Source organism: Kogia breviceps, chromosome 7 (genome assembly GCF_026419965.1).
Source record: "Kogia breviceps isolate mKogBre1 chromosome 7, mKogBre1 haplotype 1, whole genome shotgun sequence".
Taxonomy (NCBI): domain Eukaryota; kingdom Metazoa; phylum Chordata; class Mammalia; order Artiodactyla; family Physeteridae; genus Kogia; species Kogia breviceps.
Window position 1 is genome coordinate 55227050 of NC_081316.1, and position 23923 is coordinate 55250972.

At 43.2% G+C, this 23923-nt stretch overlaps 1 protein-coding gene across 6 annotated transcripts in view; it reads left to right on the forward strand.

Moving 5' to 3' along the window:
• Nucleotides 1–8402: 8402 nt before the first annotated feature.
• The window catches only part of SYTL2 (synaptotagmin like 2), a 101924-nt gene continuing 86403 nt past the window's right edge, over nt 8403–23923 (forward strand). For 5 of the 6 annotated variants that reach the window (XM_067038337.1, XM_059068481.2, XM_059068485.2 and 2 more), the window contains exon 1: nt 8403–8536. The gene's annotated coding sequence lies outside the window, so the exon portion shown is untranslated. The remainder of the gene's footprint in view (nt 8537–23923) is intronic. The other variant, XM_067038338.1, reaches the window with a different exon arrangement.

Genomic DNA, 23923 nt, shown 5'->3' on the forward strand with positions numbered 1-23923 from the left:
CAGTTGAGCTCTCAGCTGAATGCAGCCACTTCAGAAATTCCAAGTAGTAGTGAGGGAACAGCGGCAGTACCGCCCAGCCTACAGAGTCGTGAGAAGTAGTAAATCATTGTTTTAACCACTATGTTTTGGAGTGGTTTGCTACACACCAATAGGTGATTGAAGCAGTTGGTTTTATTTTATTTTTTTAAAATAAATTTATTTATTTATTTACTTTTGGCTGCGTTGGGTCTTCGTTGCTGCATGCGGGCTTTCTCTAGTTGCGGCTAGCAGGGGCTATTTTCTTTGAGGTGTGCCGGCTTCTCATTGCATGGCTTCTCTCGTTGCAGAGCATGGGCTCTAGGCACACAGGCTCCAGTAGTTGCAGCTCGGGTCGCGGGCTCTAGAGTGCAGGCTCAGTAGTTGTGGTGCATGGGCTTAGTTGCTCCGCGGCATGTGGGATCTTCCTGGACCAGGGCTTGAACCCATGTCCCCTGCATTGGCAGGCGAATTCTTAACCACTGAGCCACCAGGGAAGCCCAAAACAGTTGTTTTTAATTTCTTTATTTTCTGTCCTCTTGCATTTGGCTTTTAAAAAATGCAGAGGACAAAACACTGTTACAAAAAAAAAAAAAAAGCTGATGCAGAGATTTTTCTGCAAACAAATAGGCACAATTTCCAGGGAAGTGTCTAGTGCTTCATACTTTTAAATCCTATAAGATCTATGGCTAGAGAATTGATATGATAATTATGACTCTGGTAAACTTAAACGCTGATCTTCAGAGAATGATTACTTTAAATCATAAATTCTTAAAACCTGGGATTTTGAGCAGGAAGACATCTTGGAATCTATGCAGTCTAACCTCTTAATTTAAGGACACTGAGGCTTGAGAGGTTAAAACCACACAGTGTGTTGTTAGTAGGGTCCAGAAAGGAAGCCAAGTCTCTTGGCTTCTAATGCAGTGTCTTTTAATAAGTAAGAAATGGTCATTTGTAGATTACCACTTTCATTATCTTATTTTCACAATAGGCAGAGTTGGTATATTTATACTTTACAATTTTATAAATGAAAAAACCTGAGATGTGGATTTGAAGAGACCTGCTCATTTCACATAACTCATAAAACTAGGACTAGATTCTGGGCCTTATGACCCCTGGTCCAGGGCTTTTTTATTATATCAGGCTGCCTGTGATGTCCAGTGTAATAAACAAAGAAATAAACGAATATATTTTTGAAAGAGAATCAGCAGCAGATACTAATCTGGTTAATCTTTGAATTCCTCATAGCAATATACCATGTACATAATGTTCACTCAGTAAATATTTGTAATATGAAATGAATATATGAATGAATGAATGAGCAACTGAATAAACAAAGGGTAGACCAGGATTATGTTTCATTTTAACCAGACATTCCGTTCTTGAAATGTATGATTACTCAAGATCCCTCTGTAATTGAAAAGGAATAGGGGATAAAACCCCCAGTCAGTAGTAATGACAACATTTTGTAATTATTGTGCTTTGAATTCAAAAGCAGAGTAATAGACACAAAGGTAACCTCTTTCAATATGTCTCTCCTATTTTGTACATGATAACTCAAAAGGCCCTCTCTGGACATGGCACAATGGTGGGAAGGAGGTGAAGGCAGAACTTTCTACTGAGCCATCGGGAAATGAAGGTTACTCCCCTTCTCCCAGTGAAGAACTAAGGTAGCAGAAGTGACCCAGGCAACCTTGAGCAGCCTTGTCCAGTAGAAGGAGAATGAGAGCAACATATTATTTCTTTAATAAATAAATAAATTAATTAATTGAATTGAATTATTTATTTATTATTGGCTGCGTTGGGTCTCTGTTGCTGCGTGCGGGCTTTCTCTAGTTGCAGCAAGCAGGGGCTACTGTTTGTTGCGGTGCGCAGGCTTTTCATTGTAGTGGCTTCTCTTTGCTATGGAGCACGGGCTCAGTAGTTGTGGCACACGGGCTTAGTTGCTTTGCGGCATGTGGGATCTTCCCGGACCAGGGACTGAACCCATGTTCCCTACATTGGCAGACGGATTCTTAACTACCGTGCCACCAGGGAAGTCCAACGTATTTAATTTAATAATTTCTAGTAGCTACAGTAAAATAAAGGAAAACAGATGAAATTAAAATTTTTAAAAATTAATTTTGATAACATGTTTTATTTAATTCAATATGGCCAAAATATTATCTTTCAACATCTAGTCAACACAACAATTATTGATGAGATATTTTATGGTTTTTTTTGAGATGTACTTGGGGTACATCTCACTCCAGACTAGCCACATTTCTAGTGCTCAGTAGCCATATGTGGCTAGTGGCTACCATTTTGAACAGCACAGTCCTAGCCACACAGGACATGGTGATTCTGTAAAAGGAAGGTGACGGTAATCACAGCACAGAGGAAGTAGTCTCCTAAGGAGCACTTGAGGAAGTTACCCTGCTTTAGTCCAATCGTGTAACCCAGACCACTGCTGTTTGAAGGGAGATTCTACTACCTCATGTTTGGCTCTTCAGCCCTGGGCAAGTACCTTAACCTTCATATAACCCAGTTTCTCATCTGTTATCACTTGGAGCTGCTCAGATGATTACATGAAATAATAGGTAAAAGCATTTAGTCAATACCTGGCAGGTAGGAAGTACTTGATTAGTAGCAGCTATAAAAATCTATTAGGATCCCACCTTATCACACAAACCTTAACCTCATTTTAGAGTTTTATAAAAAGGTTAGTAGGGCTCCCTACAGATTGCTATCGTCTCTTCCACAGCAAGTGTAAAGGGGCTCTTAGGTAAGGTGAATTGGAAAAAAAAAAAAAAAAGTAAAGAAACTTCTATTAGAGGGAATCATATTAATAAAATATGATGGTGTTCTACTTTTTAAAAATTGTGGTAAAATGTACATAACATAAAATCTGTAACGGAGCAGGACCCTATGGGACCTTCCCAGGACAGACCCCTCCCCCATATCCTCTGCTGTAGTTCCTCTCTGACTACCCAGATAATAGTATCTCATGCATATTTCCTGAGTTTTTCATTTGCTAAAAACCACCACCAAGTGGAAGAAATTAACTACTTGACGATCATGAGCACATAGCCCTCAGACCAGCTGGGGACTAAGGATTGATCACCATCAGCCAGAGAATTGTGCAGGAGTGGATCACATACCCTTTGGGATGACTCTCTTTCACCTGGCCTTTAAAAATGCTTTGCTGAAATGCTTCAGGGAGTTCGGGGGGGGTTTTGGGCAAGAGCCCTGCAATAATCCTTTCTCTGCTCCAAACTCTGACTTTTCGGTTTGTTTGGCCTCACTGTGTGTTGGGCACACAAACTTGTGTTCGGTAACAAATCTACCATTTTAACCATTTGTAACTGTACAGTTCTATGGCATTAAGTGCATTCACAGTGTTCTGCAACCATCACCATCATTCATCTCCAGAACTTTTTCAACATCCCACCATGAAACTCTGTATCCAATAACTTCCTATTACCCCCTTCCCTAGTCCCTGGTAAACACTATCCTACTTTCTGTCTTTTTGTGTTTGATTATTCTAGGTATTTCATATACATGGAGATCTTTATTATTTTATTTTATTTTAAAAATAAATTTATTTATTTATTTTTGGCTGCGTTAGGTCTTCGTTGCTGCATGCGGGCTTTCTCTAGTTGCGGCGAGCGGGGGTTACTCTTAGTTGTGGTGCACGGGCTTCTCATTGGGTGGCTTCTCATCACGGAGCACAGGCTCTAGGCGCCCAGGCTTCAGTAGCTGTGGCACACGGGCTCAGTAGTTGTGGCTAGCGAGCTCTAGAGTGCAGGCTTAGTAGTTGTGGTGCATGGGCTTAGTTGCTCCACAGCATGTAGGATCTTCCTGGACCAGGGATCAAACTTCTGTCCCCTGCATTGGTAGGTGGATTCTTAACCACTGTGCCACCAGTGAAGTCCCTGGAGGTCTTTATTTTTTGAAGTAATATGTTATTTCTTTAAACATTAAAATAAGAAAATTTGTTCTTATGGATAGAGTAAACCTAGAAATGTTTTTAAAGAATAATTAATGTTGGAATGCATGTTGATATGTGCAGATGAAAGGCACTGAAGTAACAAATTATGACTATTACACATACATATCTGAGGGAGATGATCACCATGAAGGTTTTTCTTTACTTTTTAAAAGGAACTCTATGAAAATATATGCACATGAATATAAACTAGGACGTCTGCATAAGACCATTGCTCATAAATGTCATAAAAAATCAAAATGTTCATAAATATCAGAAATCTCTCTGGTTTACAGATCCTTGGGTTCTAATCTTGGCTGTGTCACTAGTGTGCCATTTGGCCTGAGCTTAGAACCGGATCCTCTCAAGTCCCTCCTATCTTCTTCTGTAAAATACAGATACTAATAGCTGCCCTTGCTACATCATAGGGTTGATATGAAGATCAAACAAGATAATCAGAGTGAAAGAGCTTTGAAAATACAAAGCCCTGTAGAAATGCAAGGCATTATTAAAGACTGTGGAGAGATTGCTAACACAATTTGATCCAAGGCCAAAGTTTTGTACTTCCAAAAGTTAAAAAGATATTCAGCATTTGCAAATTATTTAGAAAACCAAATTCCTGCTGTGGCGACCCAGTACTGTGACTGAGTTACATGCTAAATGCTGTACATTTGATACCTACTGCTTGCTATAAGTCACATAACCACATTACCACACTAGATGTAATTGTACAGCATTATCTTGTACAGCAATATCTTCCATTTTTGGTGGGTAAGAGGTTGTAAATCAACATAACTTAAAGACAAACTCATGTCTTCACTAGAAGATTTGGTTTTTGTTTAATTTCTTTTACTTTTCCATGGTGTCAACAGTGCTGCTCTCTGTAACATGTCTACTATGAGATGGAATTTAACAAGCATTAATTAAGTGCCTATGGTGTACAGTCATTTGGGGTAGAGATGGGTTTGGGGGAAGGGTGGAAGTCATGAGAAGAAACACAAAGAAAAAAGGGGTCCTTGAATTGGGGGAGATTTAAAACTGGTGGGAAGTGGCATATCCTGTGACAACTAACTATAACAACACAATGAAATCAATGTGAAGAAAAGGCTTAAGGGGCTTTCCTGGTGGCACAATGGTTAAGAATCTGCCTGCCAATGCAGGGACATGGGTTCGAGCCCTCGTCCAGGAAGATCCCACATCCGCAGAGCAACTAAGCCCGTGAGCCACAACTACTGAGCCTGCACTCTATAGCCAGCGAGCCACAACTACTGAGCCTGCAAGCCACAACTACTGAGCCTGCGAGCCACAACTACTGAAGCCTGTGTGCATAGAGCCTGAGCTCCACAGCAAGAGAAGCCACCGCAATGAGAAGCCTGCTCACCGCAATGAAGGGTAGCCCCTGCTCGCCACAACTAGAGAAAGCCCACACACAGCAACAGACCCAACGCAGCCAATAAATAAATAAATAAATAAATAATAAATTATTTTTTAAAAAAGGAAAAGAAAAGGCTTAAGTAATACATCATGTGAGTTGGAGATGTTCAAAGGATTGATTCATTCAACTAGGAGGGCAGAATCTTGTGAGATTTGTCCCTGGTCCTGATGCCTGAGAAGGATTCCTTGGGTCAGAAATAGAGGTGAGGATGTCCTGAGCCTGCAGGAACCACACTTAGCCTATCCCACAAATATTTACCCGCTAACTGGCTGATAAAACTAAACAACTTGGCAATGTGCCTGTGACTCTACAAAGTAACAGCTGGGTGGTGTTAGGGGTTAAATCCCAGATTCTCATTTGAAAGCAAGAGCCTTTGGCATTCCACCATCCCAGGAGGCCAGTTCAGAGGGCAGTCATACACACCTCTGCAAACAACACTTCATTTTATTTCAGTTCCATAGAGTTGCAAGAATTTAATCTTTGTTCAAACGGAGGTTCCGAATTTAAATAACCCACGCGCAGCTGGAAAACTCTCCAGGCCTAAGTTCCACCTGCTTGTTTCTAAGCTAACTTCTGCTTGTATCCCAGTCAGTTTTCACAGATCCAGCACCAACCTTTACGTTTGAGTTTAGTTTTGGGGGGAGGGATTATACTTCCCCTTCCAAGTCATTACTGTTAGATTACTTTTCCCTTTCCCCAAAGTATAAGAACTCTCTTCTAACCATTATCATACTATTAGCTAACATTTATTGAGATCTTACCTTGGGCCAGGCAGTGTGCTATGCATATTACAGCATCTCCCTAACACAGGGCAGGTAATATTACTATTTCTATTTAATTGCAGAGGAACAGAGGCTTAAAGAGGTTATGTAACTTTTCCAAAGTCACCTGGCTAGTTTAGTGATGAAATCCAGTGGAGTCAGGACACGCACATATAACCACTGCACTGCATTATCCCTACCCACTTGTCTTTCTCTTCAATATCAACAGAGATTCTGTGAAATTTAAGTGTCACTTGTATGCAAACCATTTTGAAGGGCGGCAATCTGTAGGTTAAGAGAAACAAGCCGCTCCTGACTTGCTAGGATCATGTTAACTAAGATTTATTCAGCACTCTCTATGTGAAGACACTCTGCTAAACACAGGCACTTTCTCATTTTAACCTTCACAGTAACCTTAGAGAGGGGCATGATTGTCATCTCTTTAACAGATGAACAAACTGAGGCACAGAGAGGTTAAGCAACTGAGCTCAGGTCCTCTTAGAAAGTGGTGGGGGCAGTATTTGAACCTTGGCCGTTTGATGTCAGAGCTATAGCTTTTAAGCTCTCAGCGATATGGCCACTTCGGGTGAGTTGAGGGTCCCTGACAAGACCCTACTTCAAAATTTCTCCCCCACTTGCCTGCCCCAGAACTTGAAGTGAGAAGCCTTAGACCCTCCTTTGCAGTTGGGAGTTGCTGTTTGTTTGCTGGAGAGGAGTTACACTGGGTGTAGCGAGCATCGGTTTCCCTCAAAGCCCTGTACCAGGTGATGCAAGGCAACGATGGCGGGGGGCGGGCAGGGCAAGCCCCAGTGCCTGCCCTCCAGGCTGGAGAGGAGCAGGAAGGAGATAAACAAGGCAGGTGCAATGGACACTGAAATTGAGGTACCAAAAGCAAATGAAGTCATGCCACTCCTTTGCTTAAAATCATTCACCAGCAGCCATCACCGAGAGGATGAAGACAGCCTGCTTCCCTCAGCAAGACAGGCACAGCTACTCCTCCTGCATCTGTCTGCCGTCCTCCTTAGCTTCATCTCTGCCCCCCTGTCACTCACTCTGTGCAATAGCCAGGCATATGACAGGCATCTTCATGTCCTCTTTGCATCCACCTGACCTAAGTTATAGCGCTCCTTCAAGACTTATCATGGTCGCACTTGTATTCAAGCTTTTACTGCTCTCCTCTCCCCAGTGTATGCGACTCTATAACACTTTGTACACCTATTGTAGCAGTTATTGCCCTAAACTGAAATCGTTTACAAATTTGTCTCTTCAAAGGCTTAATCCTCTTTTGCATCCGGAGTGCTCACTCAGCACGGGGGACACACTAGGCTCTCAAAGCTTGGGTGAAAGCCAAAATACGCACATTAACCCGATGCAAGGATTCCTAGGTCGATTAGCAGTCCTGCACCCAGCGCTAAACGAAGACACTTGGGGATCAACACTTCCTTTGGAAGGACCCAAGGCAGACCTGGGCTACACTCTACTGGATGTTCAACAGTAACTGGGGAGATGATGAGCAGAAGGCCTTAAAGTTCACCAATTTCGGAAATTTGCCTGGTCTGGCTCTACCGTCGGTAACTTTTTTTTCAACTGGCCCTGATACAATATTGTTTTTATAGGCGTGCCTGCCACTCCACCAGCCAGCACCTTCCAGCAGTGTACCAGTCCTCAGTGCGCACCCATTGGGTCGCTCAGGCCCTACACATCACCCTCACCGTTTATCCAGGTATTGTATTAGATATTTTAAAATCATCAGCTCATTTAATCCTCTCAACAACCTGTGAGATATTTTTATTTTACTCGTGAGGAAACTGACGTCCAGAGTGGTGAAAGCACCTTGTTCCGTACCACTGCGCGCCCCTTTCCACTGCGCCGGGGCTGACCCCGCTCTCTGAGTGGAAGGGCTCCTGGCGCTCCACGCTCTCGGGCTCCAAGGACCCTTAAAGCAGAGTGGTCAAAAAATGTGTTGCATTCTTTCTCTGCACAGTGAAAAAGTTGTTTCGGGGTAAAAGTTGTTGAGAAGGAAGCCAAGATGGGGAGCTAAGGGGGAGAGAAGAAACTGGAGGGGGGCGGGGAGGGGTGGGAGAAGGACCCGAGAGAGGGCTGGAGTCCAAGGCAGCGGAGGCCGGGGCGGGGCGGGGCGGGGCGCGGGGGCGGGGCGGGCGCGGGCGCAGAGCTATTGGCCCGTGCGTCCGGGAGTGGCCCCTGCGCGCCCGCCCGCCGCCCGACGGGGAGCCCGCACGCGCCTCCCATCGCTGACAGCGGCCGGGCGGCACCTGGACCGCAGGGCGAGGGAGCCGGGCAGAGCCGCCAGCACCCCGCCGGGGGAGAGGAGGCTCGCAGCGTCCAGTCAGGAGGAAGGTAACGAGCCGCACCGCGCTCGGGGTTGCGGGGTTTGCTCCAACCGGCCGGGGTCTGCGGCCAAGAGGACGAGGGAGGCGGCGAGAGGCTGTCAGCGCGCCCGGCTCTAGCCTCGACTAATCTGCCAACTCGCTGTGTTATCTCGGGCAACTTTCTTTCCGTCTCCGGGTCTGTGTTTCCTCCTCCGTTAAATGAGGGAGTTGGTGTTGAATGATGATGCTTTTCTGGTCTTCTGAGTTCTAAAACGTGAACTTCGTTTTGACACCCGGCAAGCGCCCTTTCTCAGTTTCGCACTCCCTAAAGAGCAGGCTCCGCTGCCCAGGGGGCGGTCTCCAGGAAGCCGAGGTGCTTGGGTAGGCGGTGGTTCCGTGGGCTGTCGCGTTTCCTGGGGCTTTCGAGGACTGAGCCTGGGCTTGGGACTGGCTGCTGGGTGGCCCTGACTACAGAGCAGCTGTCCCTAGATTGCGCAGGTGGAGTAAGGTAGGGCGTTAGGACCTATCTGCAGGTGGGGGGTTGGAAAGGGAGAGCTGGGTGCTGATGATTTCTACCTGGAAAATAAGCAGATTTGTTTTGGAGTTCTCCTACACCCAGACCTTGTCCCGTGGTGAGTTATAAATTACAGGAATGAGATTTATTAGCTTTCAAAGTAGAAAACCAACTGCTTCAGCAGCTAGGACATAGGGCTCTCCCAGCATGTAGGAAGTGGGCCTCTCTCTACGCAGCCATCGTCCTCCCTTTATAAATCCCCTTTGACTTTGAGGGGCTCCACTTCCTGCCTGAATGAAAAGTCCTCATTTTCATTGAGTACTGGTTTGTGACCAGCAGCCTCCAGGGCTCTGAGCTCTGGGTTGAGATGGAAGCCTAGATAAGAACAGACTATGAATCATACTGTCAGCCTCTACCATGCAAGGATGTGCAGAGGAAGCCCCATGGGGTTTCAGACAGACAGACAGACAAACATTGGAAGGTGGGATGGATTCCAACTGCTGTTCAGCTTCCCGTCCCCTTCTTGGCAGCCATTCTCAGCTATGCAGCCAACTGTCAGGAGGATGGAGCAGCCACACAGAGGAGGGTGGTTGAAAGGAGCAGAGGACTTTGGTGGGTTTCTGTGGAAGGTCTCCAAGCAATTCTCTCCCTTCTCTTTCCCTCAGCCCTTAGTGTGGGATCCAGGTGAAATTAGATTCCAGGGTCCATCAAAAGCAGCAGAGGAGGGGGGCAGGGCAGTGGCAATATTGACTTTTTTGGGGGCACTTATGGGCCAGACACTCTTCTTTGCATGTAACACGTCCTTAGTTCTCACAAAGCCACGTGAGGGCTGGTATCCTGATATTTACCCCATTTTACAAATGAGAAACTGAGGCTCAGAAAGATGGCTTCCCTTAGTCACATAGCTAGTAAGTGGCAGATCTGGGATTCAAATCCAATCTCTCTGATTCTAAAACCTGCGTTCTTTTCCCTTTTTTGGTAATCCTTGAGTAAGGGCAAGTTGGAATAGTGACAGCAAAAATGATTGTTACTGAGTTCTCACGAGGTGACAGACTCCATTCAGAGCACTCTAGAGGTGTTATGTCATTTATGATGCAGGCGTTTCAGTCATTCTGGTGGGGGCATCGGTGATGCCTTAGCCTCTCTCGAGCAGCAGTCCCATTCCAGAACGCCTGCCTAATCCCACCCAGCTGCTGGTGAGTGGGTTGGGTGAGGGCCCTGTTTGCTTTATCCTAGAGGTGGTTTGAGGTCTCATGAAAGATTGATTGTCCACAGCTGATCCGTTAGACCTGACCGTTGGCTTGTGAATGGTCCCACTATCCCCTAAGAGGCCTTTCTCAGGCTTCGCTCAATAAACATTTGTGGAATGAATGAATTAGCACCTTGTGCAGAGTGGCCTGCTGTCCTGAAGAAATGTGAGGCGGCCCCTGGGGTAGCCTGGGCCCTCACCATCCTCAGAACAGGATGCCAGGCCAGATAGTTCTCCTCGCTCGGGCAAGGAAGGTAGGGTGAACTGTGCCCCTGTGGGCTTACAGATTTCCCTGGTAATGTGTTGGCTGCCACCTGTTTTATAAAGGAGTTATTAAAGGTAGTAGATGAAGACAAATTTGACTTTTTAGAAAAGTTAAAAGGAAAAGTGACTTAGTTTTAATCAGGTTTCTGCTCTCTCAAAAACGGGGGGAAATAAGATGGTACTATTTGCCTTAGGGCTTCCCAAACTTCTCCATTAGAAGAGTCTCTAATAGCAAAAGAAGCCTGACAAGTGCTCCTGGGGGTTGGGTTATAGTTCAGATTGGCCCCAGCGAGCATGAAAATTGTTGTAAGGATTTATGCAGATTTTTTTCATTTGATTCCATATATCTGTCAAATTTAGTTTTTCTGATAAATATTTATATATAGTCTTCCCCAAAATATTGGGTAAAATTGGTGTCCTGGCATATTGCTTTATATTCTTTCAGGGCTGAGAGAACCCAAATGGCGAAACAGGGCAAAGGTTCTGGTCTGGGTGCTTTAAATATTGTTTGCATTTTCTAGTCACTTGGTTCATAGTGATAAAGCTTCCCAGCCTTCTATGGTGATAACCTCTTTTCCCATTTTTCAGAGTGAAGAACATATTTAAAAAATAAAAACAATCATTGTTTTCCCTCCCCCCAGACTTATTAAGATATAAATGACATTGCATAAGTCTAGGGTGTACACATGATGATTTCATACATGTATATATCACTACTATTTTTCTTGTGGTGAGGACATTTAAGATTTAGTCTCTTAGCAACTTTCAAGTAGGTAATATATACTATAGTCACTATGCTGTATATTAGATCCTAAGAACTTATTCATCTTATAACTGGAAATCTGTATGCTTTGACCAAGATCTTCTTATTTCCCCCACTCCCCAGCCGTTGGCAATCATCGTTTTACTCTCTGTTTCTATGAGTTTAGCTTTTGTCAGATTCCACATGTAAGTGATCTCATTATTGTTTGTTTTCTTATTACCAAAACTATACCTATTAGTTGTAGAAAAATATAAAATACAGATTAGCATTAATAATAATACATCTGTACTAAAAAACAACTAATGCAAAACTTGGGGTACAGCCTTCCAAATCTTTTCTCTGCATCTGTACGTTAAAAAAAAAAAAGGAACAAATGGCTATAACCCTTACTTTTGATTGTATTATTGTCAGGGCTGAGAGCCTTATCAGGTTGCTTTTGAAAGAATGTTGAGAGTAAATCATGAATAATTAAAGACATCATAAAGGTTAATCCTGTTTGTGAACCCCCAAGTTCACCCCCTATAGTTCCCCTGTGTCATTTAGTTTCCAGCAGAAAGAAGTGCCCGCAGTGGGGCTGCTACTGAAGTTACAGGGTCAAGTTGTGCTCCTTGTTAAAGTGACTCAAGTATTTTAAATGTCTCAGATGTAACAAAAAGGTAGCTCTTCAGTGTTGTTGATGTGCAAAACGTGAGCAGAAAGTTCTAAAGCTAAATAGCACAGTGAGGAGGAGAGAGCCTTAGATAAGGTCCTTGCTCCAACATTGCATTTTAGTACTTGTGTGACTTTGGGTAGCTTCTGTGAACCAGTGTTTCCTTCCGTAAATTGGAAATAATGACACCTACTTGATTTTTCTCCACCGAAGTGACTAGGAGGACCAAGTGGCAGGTTTTATTGTTTGTTACTTGAATCGCATGTCAGTGTGTTTGCAATTAAAAAAAAATTAAAGGTAGAAAACAACAAAAACATTGTCGGTCTTTATAAAAATGCTGAAATCTAACTCCTGGGCCTAACGTTAGTAGGACTTAATTATGATGTAGATGCTCTGTTGGATCCCTACTCTGTTTTCTTCAAAGAATATAGGATTCCTATGTGGCTGGCATCTCACTGATCTTCATCATAATCCTGAAGCAAAGAAAAGGACAGAAAAGTGCCATTTCACAGAATAAAAACAGGCTTGCTGTTCAAGGGAGCTGATCCTTTGCACAGGGAGTCCCAGAGCTCCTGAGGGCTGTCTCTAGCTGCCTAAAGCAAGGCAGAGGCATGCTGGGAGGAAGCAGTGAGAGCAGCCGGAAAGGTGATGGTGTACCCCTGGGGGTACTCACCCAGCTCGGAGCAGCCCTGCGGAGAGGAATGGGCCCTGTATCGGGAGGCAGGTGGCTTGGCTTCTACTCCTGTCTCACAGATAGGCTGTGAGCTCTGGGTTTAGTCATGTCCTCTCCCGGAGCCTTGGTTTTTTTTTTGTTGTTGTTGTTGTTGTTTTTAATCTATAGAGGGAGTTGGGCCAGATGAAGTTCTTTCCAGTCTTAAAAATCTATGATTCTGGGTTACTTTCCATTCACATTTGCCCAGATAAAAGTTTGGTAGAGAATCCAAATGAATCAGGTGTCAGAAGATGTTCCCACTTCCTGTTGCTTTAAGGGTCTCCCCAGCTGACTGCCCTCATGCAGAACACATGATCCATAGATCATTGAGGGGAGAGTTGTTTCTGCTCATCTGTTTGTTACTGTTAATCTAGAACATCCTCAGATTGTGGGAGGGAGAACTGCTTTGAGGCAACTTTTGGGAAGGTAGGTTGACAGAAGTATAATGAAAGCGGGTTATTTATGTTAATAAGGCTGTGTGTGTCACAAAGTACTCACTTCTGAAATCACTAAATACAGTACTTTTCTTTAGTGTCCACTGGGTATTGGTCCTGTGCTGGGACCCTCGCTGAACGTGAGAGAAGCCCACTCGAGTGGTTTAGAGCCGTAGGCTAGGGCGGGGGAGGGAGAGAGATAGGAGAGAGCGCCAGGTGTGGCTGGAACACCTTGGAGGTGAAAAGGCCAATTTGGGAAATGATTGAGGCTCTAAGGGCTTGCTCTGGTTTAATTCTGCATCCAATTGCCTGGCACTCCATGGGAATTTAGTATTTTCAATGAATTAATAAATGAACAAATGGAAAAATGAATGACTCACTCTTCTGAAATGAAGTCTATGCTGAAACGTGGTGTAATGATTCTCAGGTGATTGCAGTGACTTTACATATGTGAAGTACTTACCACTTACAAAAACACGTTGGTATGTATTATCCTTCAAAATGATGATAGAGATTAAAGAAAGCCAAATTAAAAGCATTTCCTTGTGTCATACTTTCTAGATATTTTGCAGCAACTAGTAGAACAGATTTGGTTTGTTATTCATAGATAAGTCTTCTTTCTATAAATGCATCAAGAGATATTTGAGAGGGGGGTATAAGACCTAGTAAACAATTCCACAAATTTGCATTGTGAGTTAGAGGGAGGAAGAAAGGCATTGCTTAACTTCTGAGTGAATAGACATTCTTTTTTTTCCCTTGTAGAGCATTGTTTTACTGTAACTCCTGGTGTAACTGACACCATCAGCTTCTGATTAGACAGATGTGTTTTGTGCTGCCATTACTCATGGCCACAGGCGCCTGGTCTGTCCTGCCACTGGCTGAGTCAGTTGGTTAAAACACAGGGCTCTGAGGCTGAGGGCATGGGCTGTATCCCAGGCCAAGCCAAGACACCCTGTCAGATCCGTGCCTCACCCACTCTGGCCCCTTGGCCAGCCATCTGCACTGGGAGGAAGACTGAACTCTGGCATGTTAGATTCTTTAGGGCAGAATCTTCACCACTGCTGGTTTTAGACTAATCATTTGAGTTTTAGAAATAAAGGGTCTGGCTCACAGACTTAGAAAATGAACTTATGGTTACCAGGGGGGAATGATGAGGGGGACAGATAGACTGGGAGTTTGGGATTGACATGCACACACTGCTATATTTAAAATGGCTAACCAACGAGGACCTACTGTATAGCACAGGGAACTCTGCTCAGTATTCTGTAATAACCTAAATGGGAAAAGAATTTGAAAAAGAATTAAAAAAAAAAGAAATAAAGGGTCTGGGTTTTCCGTTTAATTCTTTGATTCTTTATAGAATGGATTCTGGGTTTTTTTAGGTCTGCCATCTTGGGACATGTTGAAGGGCACATCCTGAGACCTTGGTTGTCCCCCAAGTCTGCAGCTATCACCATAGCATATCACTTCCTCAATGTGTCTGTAAAATGGGAATGATCAGACCTGCCCCACAGTTTGTTCAGAGGATTAAATGAGGGCGTATATTTAATGGTCATATATTTAACGTGTGGGGCTGATGCCCAAAGGTAAAACCAGGCTAAAAACTTGTCCCTTATCTTGAAGGCAGCAAGGAACTAATGGAAGTGTCTCAATATTGTGTGTGAAATAACTAGACTTTAGGACAGTAACACTGTCCAAAGTATGGAAGGTGGATTTGAGGTTGATCGAAGGCACGCTTGTTTGGACTTGTGGGAACAGATAAGATATTTTAAAGCTTTTGGTAAAAGGTACTTGTAGGAGCAGAGATGGTGCTGCTGTTTAATTCAAGACTTCTGGAGAAAGGTACACATGTGTTGGAAAATGGTGGCTCCGTATACTAATTTATGGACTGGACCACACTGGAGATTAATTCCAAGATGATAACTATGCCTGCCTTGGAGTTAAACATGTTTACCACTTTTAATAAGGACCCAGGTGTGCTTCTGGCAAAACGATTGAGGCTTGGACCCAGAAAGAATATGTAAGGCCCGTATTTCTAGAATTGAAGTTCTGGGAATTGTTGACACCCAGCACGTGCTGAATTTGGTTCGCGCTTTGCAGAATTTCTCGTGCTCAGCAGGCACTGCTGCGGTTAGCAGTCTCTGAGTTTCCTGGCGGGGGAGGAGCAGGGAGGCGTGGGCCACAAAACTCTCATCTGTGGCCAAATCGCAAGAAACTGAGTGGCCCTTTTCCCCAAGCCGTCAGCGTCAGACACAAGTACACACAAATGTGTGTTTGTATGTTTCTGGGCCTGTGTTTCTGTTTCCCTGAGTGTTGTCGGCTTTATCCAGACCAACGGGAAAACCTGACATGTACCCGAAGTTCCTCAGGGAAGAGCCCCTGGGGAGATCAGCCTCCGTTGCTAGAGTTGCCTAGATGTGGAGAGGATCACCTGCTTCTCACATGAACTGGGTGGGGGCCCGAGCCAAGGGTGTGGAGGAGATGTGGCTCCACCTGTCAGAAGCTTCCGGGAACAGATGTTCGTGGAATGGAGCACAGGTGTTTGCTTGGTGTGTGAGGAACTGCGGATGGAGTGGACGTGTTCCCTTTTTCCCTTCTCTGGTAACCTTTCCCCATGATCACTCTGAGTCATCGGGAACTGAAAGCTAGTCTCAGGCTGACAGGTGGAACACAGGGAGCAGGATGTACCCTTTAACCTCCTGGAGGCACCTCACCTTGGGCTTTTGGAATGTGAGACCTTTGAACCTGTCTTCCTCACGTGCCAAGCCCCAGGTCCTTCTCAGTGGGTTAATCAAGTGGGGGAGGAATCCTTTGATAGATTCTGGTTTGGTCTCTCTCCTTTGAGACCATAGGCACCAAGACGCATGAGCTGTGGGTGGGAGTGGTCAGCTCTTTGAAGGGTGTGTTTGTTTGCTTCACTACCTATAGGTACAATGACCACGTGTTTAAGTTTAGTTTGATATTTAAGTATAGTATGACTGGTTGATCTTTGGTGAAATTTTGTCGCTACTCTTTTTAAACTATTATTAAACAGCGAACGTTTGTTGATAAAGGGGCAGCATGCTCTGGGGGGAAGAATGTCAGACTTAGAGACAAGAGTTAGTTCATTCAATAAATACTCAGTGTTTACTGTGTGTTCCAGAAATTGTTTTAGGCTCAGAGTCCAGTGGGGAAAGCAGATGTCTATAATTACACATGGTGTGATGTTAATAGTCAGATGTGAGTATAGAGGGAGGTGGGGTGGTGAGAGGAAAAAGGGAGCAAGTGCCAAGGGCTTCCTGGAAGAGGTGACACTTGAGAGGAGACTTGAGGGATGAATGGGGATCAGAAAGTTAAGCGGGGCAGGAAATAGTGTGGCAGGCACAGTTTCACGTTCAAGGCAAGGTTGGCAGGAACTGAGGCCAGGGAGGTAGCGAGTGGGCTGAACATGGAGAGCTTTGTAAATCTCATTAAGGAGACTGGTCTTTATAAAATCCAACTTGTATTCTGCACTGTGTGAAAATTGGGCAAGTATTTCCTCTCTGAGCCTCAGTTTCCTTATTAGTAATATGGAGATGATAATGATTGCCTGGCTTTATCTCATGACATTATAGTGCGACTCAAGATAATAATAGTGGCCAACAATTACTGAACACTCACTATGTTCCAGACAGACTTTGCATTAAGCTCTTTACATGAATTGACTTATTGAATCCTCACCACAACTTTATGAGGTAGGTACTATTATTGAGCCCATTTTATAGATGGGAAATCAGAGGCATAGAAGTTAAGTAACTTGTCTCAGATCAGGAAGCTAATACATGGTGGAGTCAGGATCTGAACCGAGGCACTCTGGCCACTCTGAGAGCACTTCTCAGTAGTGTGCACGTGTGTGTGTGTGTGTGTGTGTGTGTGTGTGTGTGTGTGTGTGTGTGTGTATGCTTATGTTTATAGTGCTATCTCTCTGTCAAGCTTAAGAGCCTAGTTACGTTTGCTTGAGCCAGAAGAAATGCATAGCTCTTGACTTGCTGTGTGTAGTGTTTGGCTTCTCCTCTGCTACAGCTGAGCCTCTAAGCTGGCTTCCTCCACATTTGCCATTCAAGTCACCACCTCCTTCCTGAGCACTGGTTCCTCATCTCCATCAGAGTTCTAGACAGAGCCACTGAATTTTCTGCCCTGCTATTAGTTTTTACCTTTAACCTGGCTGCCCTTCCAGGCACTTCTGGTTGAATGCACTAATCCCGCAGTTGACTTAAGAACTTTGAGTCTTGTTTGATTCCCGCATCTCCTGAGGAGCATTATTACTGCTTCCTTCTCAATGTTGTTCCCAAATGACATTTATATTTCACCTCTTTGCACCTTCTAGAACTCTGCGGCTTTTGTGAGATCTACGGCAAAAGCCCTGATCCTTTTGATTATAGTGACTCCTCTCATTCATGCTAAAGTAACATGTTTAGAGAAGTAAAAAAAAACCTCACACACAGACTCCCCCATTACCCACTGCATAAAACACAATCTCCTTAGTTTGACATCTGAGACCTGTGTTTTAGATTCATATCTTCCACTGTCCCCTTCTATGAACTCAGTCTTCCATTCAAACCGTATTCCCCTTTCCCTATAGCAGCCTCCGTGCATGGTTGACATAGCTTCCTGTCTGTGCCTGGAGCGATACTTTTATTCCCCTTCTTGAGCTCTTCTCTGCCCTGCCACTTAACTCACACATCTTACCTGTTCCTAAAACTGCAGCTCTGTGGTAATTCTTACCAAAACCTTCCTGGTTCATCACAGCAGGAAGTTTCTCTCCCTTCTCTAACTGGTTTGGTGTTTGGCTTATACCTCTTTTATGGTCGTCATCGCATACCACCTTGTGTTAATGCTCTTTGTGTACTCATCTTATCGTCCCTGTTGGTCTGAAATTTCTTAGAGGGCAGGCACTTATTATTATTTCCTTATTGCCTGGAGCCCAGCAGGCTGACATAGTACAAATGTGCTGAATGAATATATTTTGAAGCACTGAGTTATATTCGCTATCATTTTTATACGAATTTCAATATGTCAATTGGCTATAAGAATTTAGTGGTCAGAGGGCAGTTATTAATTAGATATTTGGGGTTTTGTTTTGTGTGTGCGGTAAGGGATTAACATAGTGAGCCTGAGACTGCTTGTCCTTAGAAACGCCTGCTTGCAAGGTTGGTCCTTGACTGGTATCTGGGAACTTGGATTGCAGAAGGGTTCCCACCACTCTAAATGATACCCGTAGCTCACTGTATCTAAACTGTGCAAACAATGCAGTTTATGCTGAGCACCTGCTTTCCTTCTGGGAGTCTGGAATTTGGGTACACGCCAGGCAGGGGGTATCTACAAGACCAGTCCCTAGTAAAAACCCCTGGACGCTGACTCTCTAATGAGCTTCCATGGCTGTTAACATTTCACACATGTTGTCACAACTTGTGTGTATGACTCAGCTGAGATAGGCCTCTTTGAAGCCCATGCCTGGTTTCCCCCAGACTTCACCCCATCTACCTTTTTTCCTTGCTGATTTTGCTTTGTGTTCTTTCACTGTAATAAATCATGGCTGTATGATTGTATGCTGTCCTATGAGTCTTCCCACTGAGCTATCAGAAGTCTGGGGCTGGTCTTGGGGATCCACTCAACACACCATGAAATGCCACAAATGCAGACCCAATCCTTTTTTTTCTTTTTTCTTTTAGCTAAGACTTCAGAGTTATTAAAGTTTTGGAGAGGTTATTGGTCCTCACGTAAGAGAAGAACCCAATTCTTTTTTTTGTGTGTGTGGTACACGGGCCTCTCACTGTTGTGGCCTCTCCCGTTGCGGAGCACAGGCTCCGGACGCGCAGGCTCAGCGGCCACGGCTTACGGGCCCAGCCACTCCGGGGCATGTGGGATCTTCCCGGACCGGGGCACCAACCCGCGTCCCCTGCATCGGCAGGCGGACTCTCAACCACTGCGCCACCAGGGAAGCCCAGAACCCAATTCTTAAGACTGTAGGCATATGGGCATGTGAATGAACGTAATGCTCTGTGAGATAAAGCTGATGCCTTCTTGATTGCTCTCTGTAAAATTTGGGTGAGAAAGAGCTATTGGAGGAGGCTTGGTTTGATTTTTCATAACATCTCAAGTACTGTCAGAGCCCTAAAAATATTAGTTATCAGAACTAGGCTCTTAGAAAAACTAGGGGCAGTATTAGCTTGGGGTCCACCTATTCTTATTATTCCTCTAAATCAGGAGTTGAGTTTCTTGGGACATTTTTCCTGCCTGAAAATAAGGGGTGGGCAGGGCATCCATAATCTTGAGATTCTATTGTGTCGGACATCAGCTAGGTGTTTAACATGAATCATTTCCTTTAATCCTCACAAAGATACTCAAAGGTAGGAATTTTAAGCTGTACAAATATAGTTAAGGAAAATGAAACTTAGAAGAAGTGAAATACTTGTCAAGAGTCACACAGCTAGTGAGTGGTAACCCTGGAATTTAAGCCTAGGTTCAAACTCCCAAGTCAGTGCTTTTTTTTTTTTTTTTTTCCCCCCATTGTGCTGCCTGAACACAATGGTGTGACTTCATAAAATAATTAATAATCAATCACTATATCAGCTCTTTTACAAGTGGCTAAGCCTGACCTGGGCCTCAGTAAATGTCAAGTTTTGAGAAGTTTTATCTTCTGGTGCCTAGCTGGAAGGTTTAGAGAAGGAGGAAGTTTCCCTGGCAATGGTGGCTTCTGTGCCTGCCCTAGGCTTGTGTATTGCCTTTCCAGGCTCCTGGCTGTATTCACAGGCCCAGGAGTGTGCTGCAGTCTATGAGTGGGTAGAGGCAGGAATGGCCTGCTCTGTCATTTTGTCGGTTTCAGAGCAAGTGTGCCTGAAGCCTTTCTTCCTGATAATCTTGGATAAAAACTTATCTGGGAACAATCTGCTTTATGAAATTTGAAAGTAAATGGAGAGTTTTTTTTTTTTTTTTTTTTTTTTTTTAAGACTAGAACTATAAGGAGGAAAATAGAAATAGGTGATTTGGTGTGCCCTCTTCTATCCTTATTAGTTTCATCCTAGGAAATGTTTTTATACCACATTGCTTTTAGATGATAAGCATATTTCAGTAAGGGAACAAGGCCCTGGGCTCCACAGAGTACAGTGGGAAGTGCTGGGTATGAGCAAATAAATTTAGCATCCAGTACAGGGTCCAGCACAGACTAGGTACACAATGAACATTTGTTGAATAAATGCAACTGGGGGGAAGTGTCTTAACCTCTTTTGCTGCCCAAAGGACAGAGTAACTTGGGCCCCAGTTCCCATTAGTGTGCTCCTGCTGAGGAAGGGAAGATTCACTTTTTTTTTTTTTTTTTTTGTGGTATGCGGGCCTCTCACTGTTGTGGCCTCTCCCGTTGCGGGGCACAGGCTCCGGATGTGCAGGCTCAGCGGCCATGGCTCACGGGCCCAGCCGCTCCGCGGCACGTGGGATCTTCCCGGACCAGGGCACGAACCCGTATCCCCTGCATCGTCAGGCGGATTCTCAACCACTGCGCCACCAGGGAAGCCCAAGATTCACTTTTTTAAGATCAGATGTTGAACCTGGGGCCAGGCCATCATCATTGCAGAGAATGAAATGCAAACGGTTTCTCCTTGGTGGGATAAGATTTTATTTGTGCTGCTGAGAATAGATTTAGTGGTGGAGGTAGTAATAACAACAGCTAGTACTTAGGTAGTGTTTATTATGCGAGACTAAATGCTTTACACATACAAACCCATCTAATCCTCACATCCTACCTTTAAGTAGATATTTTACCAATGAGGAAGCTGAAATACAGAGAGACTAAGTAACTTGCCCAAGGTCACATATAAGTGGTAATTCTGAAATGTAAGTGTGGATACCAAAGAGCAGCCACTTAACTGCTCTTCAGTGATATTATAAAGGAATAGGAACCTAGGCATTTTCCCCCAGTTTTTTTTTATTGTGATAAAATACACATAAAACTTATCATCCTAACCTTTTCTAAGTGTTCAGTGGCATCAAACACATTCACAATGTTGTGCGGCCATCACCATCATCCGTCTCATAACTCTTTTCATCTTATAAAATGGAAATTCTATACCCATTGAACAATAATTCCCCATTTCACTCTACTCCTACCCCCTGGCAACTACCATCTGCTTTCTGTTTCTGTGATTTGATTACTCTTAAGTACCTCATATGAGTGGCATCATACAGTATTTCTCTTTTTGTGACTGGCTTATTTCACTTAGCATAATGTCCTCAAAGATCTCCCATATAGTAGCATATGTCAAAATTTCCTTCCTTTTTAAGGGTCAGTAATATTCCATTATATGTATATACCACATCTTGTTTAGCCATTCATCTATCAATGGATACTTGTGTTGCTTCCACTTTTTAGCTGTTGTGAAAAATGCTGCTGTGAACATGGGTGTATAAATATCTCCTCAAGACCTTGCTTTCAGTTCTTTTGGGTATGTACCCAGAAGTGGAATTGCTGGATCATATGATAATTCTACTTTTAATTTTTTGAGGAATCGCCGTACTGTTTTGCACAGAGGCTGTACCACTTTGCTCTCTCATCAACTCTGCACAAGGGTTCTAATTTCTCCACATCCTTGCCAACACTTGGTATTTTCTGTTTTTTTTCTTTCATAGTAGCCATCCTAATGGATGTGAGATGGTATCTCATTGCAGTTTTGATTTGCATTTCCCTAGTGATAAGTGATGTCAGGTATCTTTTCATGTGCTTATTGGACATTTGTATATCTTCTTTGGAGAAACATCAAGTCTTTTGCCCATTTTTAATTGGGTTGGTTTTTTTGTTGAGTTTTAGGAGTTCTCTATAACTTTTAGATATTAATTCTTTATCAGATATATGTGATTTTCAAATTTTTTTCATTCTGTGGGGTGCCTTTTTACTCTGTTGATAGTGTTTGGATGCACAAAACTTTAAAATTTTCATGAATTCCAATTTATCTATATTTTTTCTTTTGCTGCCTGTGCCTTTGGTGTCATAGTCAAGAGTCACTGCCAAATCCAATGTCATGAAGCTTTTGCCCTATGTTTTCTTCTAAGAATTGTATGTTTTAGGTCTTATATTTAGGTCTTTGATCCATTTTAAGTTAATTTTTGTATATGTTGTTAGGGAAAGGGCCAACTTCATTATTTTGCATGTGGATATCCAGTTTTATCAACATTATTTATTGAAAAGACTGTCCTTTTTCCATTGAGTGGTCTTGGTACCCTTGTCAAAAATCATTTGAGGGAACCTAGGCATTTTGAAAGGCCATCTAGTTCTTGCTATTTCTTTGCTTTATTTATTAAAAGAATAGTACAGGTGAAAGGCTTCTCTTTCCATGAATTCCTGGAGCAATTTCTGGAAATTCTACTTTTCTTTTAGATCTATATAAACCTTAAACAATATTATAAATTTTTATCAGAAAGAAATGAAAGTTCATGTTTGAGTCTTTTCACCCTTTTCCCCCTAACGTAATGTTGTTTTTTTCTTCCCTCAAATACCAGAAATAAAGTTCAAACAAGCAGGAAAGACTTTATAAACTCAAGCTCCCCCACTGGGAGACCAGTTCATGGAGAAACATGATGACCGGTTGGGAATTTGGATTCTTTTGAGTTTTTTGATATGAAAGTCTATTCTGTGACCTTGAGGAAATGGGAGAGTTTATTGCTTGTTCTGTTGTCCTTTAGAGTTGAATGTGCATTTTTGAGTCATTGGAGCATGGGGCTTGGGGAACTGTGAGCTCTTTTCTCTAATGAGTTTCATAGCATCATTAATTAAAGATGGCAAAGCGTTAACTTCTCATTTGGACATGTTTCCAGTTGTGCTGGATTTGTTTTTCAGACCACATAGTTATTTGTAATTAAATATTTTGCGGTGTTCATATTTGCATTTAGGGAGCCTACTGACCAAAACAAAGTGGAAATACAATTGCTTGCCAGATTCCAGACACAGATCCTCCAACCTTTTTTTGGTAATAGGATTTTTCATTTGTGCAGAACTAAATAATATGACAGCTGTGAGACCTTAACCATGGAAATGCCTATTTATTTGCCTGTTGGAACAATTTCCATGACAGAAAGTGTTGAGAGCATGCCCTTGATTTTTAAGGACAGGTTAATAAAAACATCAGTTATGAGATATATCAGCTTACATTTCATGGATGTTTTCAAAATTTGATGTGGCTGAAACTTTTCTCCATGTCTGTCTCTTGGAGAAAGTTTCTAATTCAAAATCCTTGAAGAGAAAATAGAAAACTGCTCATCTCTAAAACATAGAATATGATTAATAACAGTTCTCAAATTACTTTCTTCCTTATAAGTATTTGTATTTTGTAATGAAACTGGGCAGGTGGAGGAGCAGTTTATTAACAAACAATTAGCTTTTGTGATTACTTCTCTTGTGAAATCATTTTGATTCTTTGGTTTATTTATTGGGTTTCTAAAAGGTAGTTGTTTGAGGAGGAGGAAAAATCCTTCTGGAGACTTCAAGGTACTTAAAGTGACACATTTCATAGGAGCCCCATTTGGTGATGGTTTGCATTAAATGGATTAGAAAGTTAAGCTACAGTTTAAGAGAGAAATGAACAGCCCTGACTGAGAATAGAACACAGAAGGGCAAGGGACATGTAGCTGACAATGGCCTCCACTGCCCTGTCAGATAACCCTTTCTGATCTATCCCAGAAGGGTCTGAGGGAGCTCTATTGGTAGAGCCCAGGGTCACCCCTAACTTGAAGAGGTTAGAGGCTGGGTTGGTGTCATATTTTCCCTGGTGAGTTGTGTCTTTTTCAATGATTCAGAGTCCAATCTATACAACAACGGGCTTTCCC